Raw genomic sequence first — 11,786 nt, 5'->3', positions numbered from 1 at the left:
AAATACAATGTTCTTTCATGCTAGAGCTAGTTAGAGAAAGAAGAGAAATACCATCACATGCATACAAGGATCCAGCGGGTTATGGCAAGCTGAATTTTGTAATGCTCGAAATATCTTGCTACACACACAAACGAAAAAAAGCATCTATGGTATTGGAAAATATAGCTAGAGTTTAGAAAGATCTCACAAACTAGAGAATCACGCTAATAAGATTCTAAGTTTAACACCTAGCCCACCATCTTTAGATATCCTTTAAGATAACTCATGGCTTATAAATACTAAATGTGTCCACTTCTAACCAATGTGGGACACAAAGCAAAAGTGTTTGGAACGCACTTACCCACACTAACAAATAGTTATACCAAGTCAAGCATGTAACAATCTAATAAGTTAATATCATAAGGGAGGGTAGTGGGACCAACTTTGACAAAGGAGTACTATAAAATTGAATCATAGGGCATTTGCTCATTGGTTTGTTACATGGGTGATTTGGTATAACTATTACAAGAAAGATGTTCTCATTTAAGGCAATTCTGTGTTGTAAAAGTTAACTATTTCACTCCCCCCGCCCCGTCCCCAGAAAAAAAAAGTGGAAAGGGGGAAATTAAAAAATGAAGAAAAAAAATCCTTAGAAAAGACCAACAATAATTTGATTAAAGTTTGTTTAAAGAAGATCAATGCATTTGACTTTTACTTATTTGCTAAAAACTTTTTGCTTTTTGTCTCTGTTCTTTTACGAATAATCCAACTTTTGACATTTTGAAAATAAGCTAGTTTTTGACTTTTTGTCACACATTTAACATAAAAACCACTAAAATCTATTTTTTTGATAATTTTTGTTTGCTATTGTCCTTTTCTTAAATTTTAGAGAAAATTTTCTTTAGCATGGAAAAACACATTAAAAAAAAAGGGGTATTGTTTATGTAAAGGGTTTTGTTCCCAATTGGACGAGGTGAATGTGTGGGGTCATCTTCTTAATTCTTGAGAACACATTGTCCAAACAAACAAAACGGTAGCTTCCATGAGGTTTATATGAAATGAATTAGGACTTACTTCTCACTTGTATTCTAATAAGTGGGATTTATGTATCATCTTTATTGAAGACTTTACCTAATCCATAGGACTAATATGGTTCTTCTTTATTTCTCTTGTACGGATGATTTAAATAAGTAGTTTTTATTTATTTATGAATAAAGTTTCTCTCCAAACTAGTTTGGAGAGAAATCCTTCAAACTTATCATATATTTTTATATTGAGTGTGAAATTTGAAAATTTAACCGTTGAATTGCATGTTCTTATTATCTCCTTCATGCTTGCAAAATTTCAAGAAGATCAAAGATCAATTACTATAGGCATGTTAAGAACATAAGGAATATGAAATTCAACGGTTAGATTTTCAAAATTCACTCTCGAAAAAGAGATATATGATAAGTTTGAAGGGTTTCTCTCCAACCAAACTAGTTTGGAGAGAAACTTTGTTCTTTATTTATTTAGAATAAAATAGTTTTTATTTTGATTGTACTGAGGATGATACTAATCTTTTCTTCATCCGACAAGTCAGCAAATTTTTTTATCATATAAATATGTACCAGATAGAGTTGTTGGATTCCTAATTTTCAAATAGTTATCTTCTATTTGGGGAAAAAAAAACTATTAAAGATAGTTTGTAATGAAGGATATAAAAAGAACATGCAATTCAATGGTTAAATTTTCAAATTTCACACTCAATATAAAAATATATGATAAGTTTGAAGGGTTTCTCTCCAAACTAGTTTGGAAAAAAACTTTATTCTTAAAGATATATTTGAGTTTGTATTATTTTATGTAATGGTGCAAGAGGCCACTTGTTGTTTAAAACTCATCAACATCTAACCTTAGACCCTATAGCTTCTAGTCATTATAATTTACACTTCATCATATGAGAAAGACGTAATTGCTAAGACTTTATATTGTGAAATGTGAACATAGGCAGTTAAGCAAAATCACGTAACCGTCTTGTATTCTTCCTTTCTTTTCCCATGTTTCCACGTCTCTACATTATTTTTCCTTTAATTTCAACAACAACTAGAGGAACTTTCCTCATAGTTTGTACTTAGTACTTTGTAGCAAATGCCTGATACAATGCATTTCTTCGCCGTTAAGGAAATGGCATGAGATTTGATTAAATATTTATGAAGATTTATAGAACAGTAACATTTTGGTCGAATATGTTTGAATACTGCTTATTTTGCTAAAAACTGAAAACATTGTAGCAAAATAATTTTTAAATATGTGAATAGTATTGTGGGACTCAATTTTAAAGTTTTTTTTTTTAAATAAAATACTTGTAGGTCTCTTGAACAGTGCACAAGACCCACTGAACAGTGCATAATCACATGAAACGCTCTTCTAAAAAAAAAAAAAAAAAAAAAAAAAGGAAACGCCAAAACGCCAAACTGCATGTTGTATCCAAACGGGTATTACGTAGAATGTTAAAAGTCAACGACTTTGCAAGGTAGTTTCAGCCAAAAACCAATAGTATGGCAAAGTCAAAATGGATCAACTTCCCCGATCAAACCAAAAAGTGGAAGCATTGAACTACTACATCAATAACGTATGAATTACGAAAGTTCAAACTTCAAAGGGCCTTGTCTTAATAAATAAGTAGCACAATGCTATAAAAAAAAATTACAATTTACCCTATCTTTTTTTTGACTCCGTCATAATTCAGTACACAAATTTTCAATTGATTGTTACATTTGACTTGTAAAATTTGGATTAAAATCAAAATGTTAGAGTTTCATCCAAATTAACTAATTTTGTATCGTTTTAGATTAATAAAATACTATAATAATTTGACCTTTTTTGTTGTTGATAATTTGATAGTTAAAGAGGGGAGATTTGAATGCTTGGTGTCTTCATTAAAAGAACCAAAATGTATAAATTGAGCTATAAAACTTTTGGTATTAATTTGACTCACTTAAAATTTAGTCCCAAAAACGATTTTATTTTAGTCAATTAAAAAAATTTGTGGACTAAATTATAATAATATCATTTAACCGTGTCACATAAAGATAAATTGTAAATTTTCCTATAACAATAATTAAAATATAGAGGATTGTTCCTATGCTACCGAATTCTTAATTAAATTTGTAATTAAAAAAAAAAGGTTACATCGGATACAATTCTCCCAATAAGCTTCAATAAATTGTACACAAATTTCTTTTGAGAAGATTTTTTTTTTTTTTTTTAATTTGTTAAATTGTGAATAGTATACAAAAAGTGGTGTCATTGATTGATCAATCTAAAACTCAATATCAATCGGTCACCTCTATAAGTTGTGATAGAATTGTGTAGAATTAAAATTAAAGTATCCTGAATGTATTCTTTTTAACTATGACAACATTACAAAACATATCTCAAATACAAAATAATTAAATTAAAAATTAGCACTGTTTTTTTAATGCAAAGTAATTAATTAATAGTATCTAGTAGCTAGTGCTTAAGGGCTAATATAGTCATATAGAGAACTTTGTAACTCAATTGATATTTTTAGGTATTTGTCAAAAAAAAAAAAATCTAAGTTTAAAATGGTGGGGATGATTTTGAGGAGGATGGAAAAAAAAATATAAAAAGAAAGAAAATAAAGGAAAATAAGAGAAAAAATGAAAGTGGAGAATCAAAATATAATAAATATTGAGTGTTTGGTTGAGAGAAGATGAAAAAGAGAAAAATGGTGAGGGATGACTTTTTTCTTTCAGACCCATCAAAACTTGACAACCCCCCCCCCCCCCCCCCCATATTAGAAAGAAAATGGAAAGAGGAAGACGTGTGCAATAAGTAAATTTTTGTCTTTTCCTTCTTTTATTTTTCCATTCCTCCTTTTATTCCACTGTTCGTATTTTTTTGCTAAACTTATTCCACTGTTCATTTTTGTTTGGGGTGCTCAGCTCACATTTTGTCTGTTTCTTTCTTTTTGTTTTTATTGGTTTTCTTCATTCTTGGTTTTTTTTTTTTTTTTTTTTTGGATCCTTTTGGCTTGTTCTTTTAAAATATTAAAAAAAGCAAAAGAAAGTGTCCATACATAATTTTTTAATAAAAAAATGTGTATAAAAAATTGCGTTGCCTTTTGCTTTATTTAATAGGAATATAATTGTGAATTAATATTAACTTTATTTTCTATATTTTTTCATTTCTTCACATTTCCATCATTCCAACCAAACACGTACGAGGGGAAATTGAATCTTTTTTTATCTTTTTCTTATTTTTAATCATTTCACTTTTTCTATCCTTGGTTTTTTGTTGCTGTTGTTGTTGAAAAAAATAATAATAAAAGGACTTATGGGTGGATGACCGAATTAGATTTGTGGAAGAAGGAACAACGTCCATACCATTTTAGAGTTTAGACCATTGGAAGTGGAGAATCAGAATATTGAGAGCTACTACCATCACCATGATTCTTGAAGTTGTGTCTATTATGGCAATTATCTCCAACTCTCGCTTTTAAATTTTGACAACATTTTATTATTGACACAACATCAAATCAATTAGGTCTCCAAAAAAAAAAAAAAAAAAAAATCAAATCAAATTTATCACACGTATTTGAGCAGTAAATTTTGACAACATTTTAGGATCATGTACAATTTATCTAACCAATTATCATTAGCCACATTGATCTTTGTGGCTGACAATACGTAATATTTTCACAATAAATCTTAAGTGGCTAAGTGAAAATTTGTTATTAATGAATAAAAAAATATGTTAATAGTGAGTTTTTTTTTTTTTGGAGAAATAAACGGTGGACTTAGTTTTAAACCAATAATAATTTATCATTTAGGATTTGTTGTAAAATTATTGTGAAAATATTTTGAACATAGAATTACTCTTGTTCCTGTCTATGGAGTATAATATAAGAGTACTTGCATAAGTCCATGCAAAATGGCTAAAATGCAAAAATTTTGGCCAATCAACCTTAAAAATACCCACATTAGTATGTGTAAAATTATTCATCTATGCTACAATTTCCATTTTAGCTACATTAACTATGTAAATTTATATGACTATTGTAATTATGTTTTTACATTTTCTATTCATTCTATACCTTTTCTCGATGATAAAGAAAGAGAGTAAATGGTGTTGTGATGTGTAAAGAGAAAGAAACAATTAAAAAATTACGAATTTACACGACTATTATAATTATGTATTTTTGCATTTTTTTAATCATTCTTTGTGTTTCTAAAAATGAAGTAAGAGGATGAATGGTGTTGTAATACGTGAAGAGAAAGAAAAAAATTAAAAAAAAAAAAATTCTTATGCTAAAATAAATTGAAATTTTCATGCGGCCTGAAATCTCTTAGAAAAAAAATTATAATCTTTATGTTAGAACTTTTTTTTTCCTCTCTCCATGCCATTGTAGGAGGCAAAAATTTGTCAAGCCAATTACAAAATGCCACATCAAAAATTTAGTGATAAATTCTAAATTAATATATCGTTAAATTAATTAAATCAAATGGTGACATGTGTCATCCAAATTGACATTATATTGGCATATTAAAATTTGCCATGTGTCATTTAGCTCACAAGAAAAAGATAAATTTCCTATTCAAAATTAATGGATAATTATTTTTATTGAAATAAATAAATAAATAAAAGATAAATTTCCTACTCAAAATTGATGGATAATTATCTTTATTAAAAATAAATAAATAAAATAGAGATAATTATCTATGTATTTTCAAGCATATCAACTCAAAGTGGAGCTTATCCTTTGAAACCACTATAAATACATGACATTCCCTTTCATTTTTGACACGAAGTTTTCAAGAAGCTCAGGTTTTGGAGAAATTCTGTCTCAAGAATCTTTGAAGAACATTTGAAGGACTTGAAGAACTTGAAAGACAACAAATCTCTAACAAGCTCAAAGCCAAAGATTTGTTGTGAAGACCACTTGATCCATCTTCCAACCAAATTGAAGAAAATTTCACGTTCGAGTCAAGACCACAAAGAAGATAGAATCAGAGGAGCACTTTTTGTAAAAGAGTCAAAACAGAGATTGTACTCACTACTTGATTAATACAAAATTATATTTGTGGAACACCCTTTTCAATTTGTTTGATTTGCTACAATTGAGAAATTTTGTATTTACAGTTGTTGAGGTCTAAAAAGTCACAATATTGCACAAAGACCCAAAGTGGCATAGAGAATTGAACTCCATAAAAATAAAATACTTGAGCCTGCAATAAAGAAAAAGATGGTAGACCCAAATCCATTAAGGGTTTTGAGGAGGAACCCAAACCCACGAATGGGTAAGCCTTAGAACTTATTAAATGAAGGTGAAAGTTCAAAAACGTGTATAAACACCTTTGAACGTTTAGACCCCTAAATTACAACTTAACCAAATCAAGCAATATGTCAAACAACTAGTGTGCGAAAACTTAACATACGCTATAAACAGAATTGGAAATCAATTTAAGCCAATTATAAATCACATCCACAGCAGAAAATAAAAGGCAAAGATAAAGGGAAGAGAGATGCAAACACAAGGACAACACACGATGTGTTATCGAAGAGGAAACCGAAGCCCTCGGCGTAAAACCTCTCCGCCGCCCTCCAAGCGGTCAATAATCTACTAGAAAATGTAGTTGGGATACATGAACAGCAATAGACCCTCCAAGCCTAATCTACCCGATGTACCTAAGCCCTCCAAACTTCTTGCTCCAACGAGGTTGCGCCGAACCTTTTTCTTTTCTAACTTACTGGATTCCGCTACTAGACCGTAGCATCCGCTATCCTTGGCATCTTCTAATACTTCCCAAAGCTCCAAAAACTCTCAACACTCTAAATTGGTGTGAGTAGTGTTTGGATAGAAATCTCCTCTCAATAGGTATGACAATGAGAGAGGGAATGAGAAGAGACTACAAAGGTTTCTCTCTAAGAATGAGTAGCTCTCTCTAATTGGGTGGGTGTTTTGAGGAAACCTCTCTTAGGGTTTTTCTTTCTGAATAGCCACGCATATTTTGTGGGAATGAGGGGTATTTATACTGGTGTGAGAATGGAATGCGAAGAGTCAGTTTTTTTTTTCCAAAAACAGGGTTGGCTGGCAACTTGACCTCGCGACTTGACTGAGTCGCAAGTTCAAGTCGCGAGCTAACTTAATGGCCAGTCTGGATTTTTGTCGTGTAGTGCTCCAGGTGGCGTGACTGTTCAGCTCTCCTACATGCTCTGCACGTGAGCAACTTTTGGCGGCTTGCAAGCCGCGAGCCACCAGCGAGTCCTAGCCGCAAGTCTCTACTTCACTACACTGTCTTGAGCATTTCTTCACTCTCTCTCACACACTACCCTTACATGATTCCCACCTAAATACAAGGTTTCTAAGTGCTATATTACAAGCAAATTTGTCATGGAATAAAGCCAACACATGGTTGATTAAATTCAACCTTACAGAAGGGAAGAAGAAAAGCCCAGCCCGGCAAGGTCAGAAAATTGCTAGAGAGTCCAGTGGTAAGAACTAGGCTGGAATACTTGGGGAATGCCAGGAGCTTGGGATTCTCGGGATGTGTAGGAAAGCCAGGGTTGGATTAAGACAGTTCAAAGGGGGTGCCAAGAAACACAAGGAACAATAATAGATATGCCCTTATCAGCTACCCAATGATGTAGAAAGGAATCAGAAGGCTTGAGAACCAACAATTCATGAACAAGGGGCTGGTACCTCGAGGAACCCAGAAAGAAGAATCATGAAGGGAAATGGCTGAGAAACTTTCAAACTGGCAGGACGAAATCAGCTCACTTGGGAAAAATGATAAAGGAAAAGGCAGCCAAAAGTTGAGTTTGAAAAGGTGGGAACTAGAAACCTTGAAAGGAGAAAGACCTAAGGTTAGCTTTTTAAGACATACCAGAATAAGGCAGCAGAAGGCTTTTGAGGAAGAAACTCCAAAAGAAGAAAATAATAAGGAATGAGGAAGGGGCCAACCACCAATGTTGCTGACACAACATTAGTTTTGATACCTAGGGGAGTAAATGGAAGGAATCAGTGGTACCCTGGGAACCCTAGGATGACATTATGTTGAGGGCCAAAATTTCACAAGAGAGCCCATTCCATGAAAAGTAAGGAAAGACCATGGGTCTTAACAAAAGAAGGCACAATTCATGAAGTTAAGAAGAACCATGAAGGCCCAAAAAGAAAAAAATGATAATAATAATAAAGAAAATGAAGAGGATCTCGGTCAGGTCAGAGGACATGTAGCAAGGATCCCGATTAGCGGATATGCAGCAAGAAGAGCATTAAGGCCTTAGGACCTTGGTGTGTCCTTTTGAAGCCTTGAGAAGAGGACCTTGGCTAACACATGGAAAAACCAAGATGTATGCAAAAAGCCATTAAAAATCTAGCAAAAACTAGGTATTATCTTTGTAACCCATGGTCCAAGCCCATGGGATCCCAAATAGATAGTAAAGGAGAAATGGTTTGGTCGGTAGGAGAGTGATTTCTGGTGAAAGGAGGATCCCGAGGGTTTCTCTTGGTTCATATATTTGCTTGGAATGCATGAACCAATGGAAAACTCAGTTCCCCCATGTGCATGACACCTCCCCACAATTTCCTCTCAATTGTCAATTTCAACTAAAACTGTCATCAAGTACATTGAGTAGCCCACCCACTGTTTTAACTTTCCAAGAAAGAATCTTTCATTTATAACTAAAACCAAATGCTCCTTTTGAGTTATAATTGCCTAAATAAGCTAAATCTCTACCCAATGCACATTTTTAGGTTCCAGAGGACATGGTTTTACCTAGCAGACTTGGGACGTCCTCACCCGGGGTACTAGACCATGTCTATCATAAAAGGAATACTAAGACATAGTAGCAAGGAGGGGAAGAAAAATGGGGATTTAGAGGGATAGTTCAGAGGTTCAAAAGATATATTCTTAGAGCTTTAATAGCCTAGCAAGAAAGAAAAAGAAAGAAACAAAATAAGAGAGCAAAGGTGAAGGAATTTGTCCTATATCCTTGAGATCATTCAAAATATCACTTAGCTTCTAAAGAAACATATGGCAAAACATGCACATATCATATATCACTCTCCCACAAAATCCTCCTCACCTAACTATCTTGGAAGGCAATGCCCAAGCAAAACTACTTAAACTTGAGTTCCAAATCCCACAAGTCTTGTGCAAAAGTACTAAGTTTGTGAGAATGGGGGCCAGGATCCTTGTGACTAACTCATTCTCATGAAATTCATCTACATATATGTATATGTATTAAAACGTATATCATAATCTAAGAAACTAACAATTATTTGAAGATATATTTATTGTATAGTGTGTATTTATGTAGGACCTATAGAGGTAAAGGGAAAGGACAAAATTCTATCATATAATAAGCATGGAGAAAGATCATATAGTTCAGAGAATTAGCATTCTGAGATTACAGGCCTAGTACGTTCGGGGTACCATGACAGTACGCTCGGGGTACCAAGTGAATGAACTCTTTTAAATGTTTACACAATAAAAGATAAGTCTTAAATATTCTATTTCAATCTCTTTCTCATTGTGAATATTATGAATAATTATTTTACTTGTTTCGTAAGAGTAAAGGGTCATTTTATGACACTAAAACACTTAATAATGGTATTTTATTGCTTAGGAGGAATCGCATTTTTGCCTTGAGAAGTTTTATGTGACTCGCGCACAACTTGGTTTGTAATCAGCCTCATTTAGCTGCGGTGAATCAAGGCCAGTCCACCAAAACAACAAGTAAGGGGTCTAGGATCCTTGTTTCTACTTAGTCTTGGGTACTGTCCAAAAAAGGACCCTCATAGGGGAAGCAGTCAATAGTGAAGGGCATTCAGCAACAGTAAATTAGAATAGAATCATTGAGAAAACTCTGTTAGAATTCAAAAAAGGAAAAAAAAGAGAGGGAAATATCACCCGGTATCCTCAAACAGCTACTAGAGAACACATTCGGATTCAAAGGGATTCAAATTTTGCAAGACTTAGAGGCTTGAAGATCCATATAATTCTGTGATTTTTGAACTTATTTGAACCTTGTAACACGTCCTAGTGAGCATAATGTATTACACAATTAAGAAAGTAATGGAATATTTCACATTGTCTTAAGGCCCCCTAACGTTTATTTTGTGTTTTTCTTTACCACATTACCCCTTTATTGTTTCTTGCTGTTCAATGCATATTTTTTTTGTTTGCTAGCATGTATGTGTTGTATGATTTGTGTTCTGTGCACCATCTGGTTTGTGATCAGCCCATTTAGCTGCGGTGAACCAAGTCCATTCCCTTAAAACAACAAGTAAAAGGCCCGGGGTTCTTGTTTCTAGTTAGGCCTGGGAATCGTCCAAAAAGGACCCAGATAACAGTCGTGTTTATTTTTATATAAAAAATAAATTGATGCGAATACTCTTAAATAAAACTAGCTTCATCATACACGCTCCGCACGTGTGATGAAGCTCTTTTATTTATTTATTTTGAGTTTAATGTAATTTTTCAATTTGAATTTATCTATTATTAGTAAGGTTATACAAGAAGGAATTTTTAAGAATCTAAAATTTAGAATTTTGAAAATGAGTAAATTACTCGATTTAGTGTGTGCTAGCTAGTTTTTAGAAAAAAAATGTATCAAACGTATGTGAGATATATTTAAAAAAATAAAGAGTGTGTGCTAATTTTTAGGAAGTTTCTCGAGTAGTTTTTTTGTTTTTGAATTTTTTTGAATTACACTCTTAACCTTATTTTTTTTTTAGGAATAAAAATTATCTAATTAAATTAGGAGTATTTTTAATATTTTTTGAAATCATAACTAATTTTTTGAATCTTCTTCATACAAAGAGATCATTATCTGTATTTATACGTCTATACTATTATTTAAGGGGCTTCCCCTATTTGGATTCCTCATTTTTTAGTTCAAAAATGCCCCTGCACCCCTATGTTTAAGTAGAGACAAAACTAAAGTACAATCCGGTAAAAATGCAACTCTAACTCCCACTAAAACATTGCCTAAAAAATAGGGTCACTCTTCTGTTGATTTTTAAACTGTTTTATCCACTTATAAATTAGATTTTTAAAAGAAAAATTATATATATAAAAAATAAAAAACTCAAATTTTGTTTTACAAAATAGGACCACTAAAAACAAAAGTCTTATTGCAAGCGCGTGTAATGAGGCTAGTAAATATGATATATTTGAAAATGGCACACATGATCCTATAGCTTTAATCGAGAGGAATAAGTAGACGCGTCAACCCCACACATACTAAAAAATTTTTGTTGGTAAGATGCGTACAAGTACTAATAAATTGAATGATAATGATATGCTTAACAAAACATCTATACTATTATTTAAGAGACTTCTTCTATTTGAATTTCTCATTTTTCAGTTTAAAAATGCCCCTATACTTCTATTTTTAAGTAGATACAAAATTAAATGATAATTCGGTAAAAATGAAACTCTAACTCCCACTAAAATATTACCTAAAAAATAGGACAACTTTCCTGGTATTTTTCAAATTGATTTATTTACTTATAAATTAGATTTTTAAAAGAAAAATTATATATATATATATATATGTATGTAAAATTAAAAAAAAAAAGCACAATTTTTGTTTAACAAAATACGACCACTAAAAACAAAAAAGTATCATCATAAGCGCATGATAAGACCAGTAAATATAATATGTTTGAAAATGACACATGATCCTATAGCTTTATTCGCTAGGAATAAGTAAACGCGTCAAGCCCACGCGTACTAATAAATTTCTGTTGGTAAGACGCGTACGGGTACATATAAATTGAATGATAATGATTA

The sequence above is a fragment of the Quercus lobata genome, chromosome 4 (genome assembly GCF_001633185.2).
Source record: "Quercus lobata isolate SW786 chromosome 4, ValleyOak3.0 Primary Assembly, whole genome shotgun sequence".
Lineage (NCBI taxonomy): Eukaryota > Viridiplantae > Streptophyta > Magnoliopsida > Fagales > Fagaceae > Quercus > Quercus lobata.
This window is presented reverse-complemented; position numbering follows the sequence as displayed.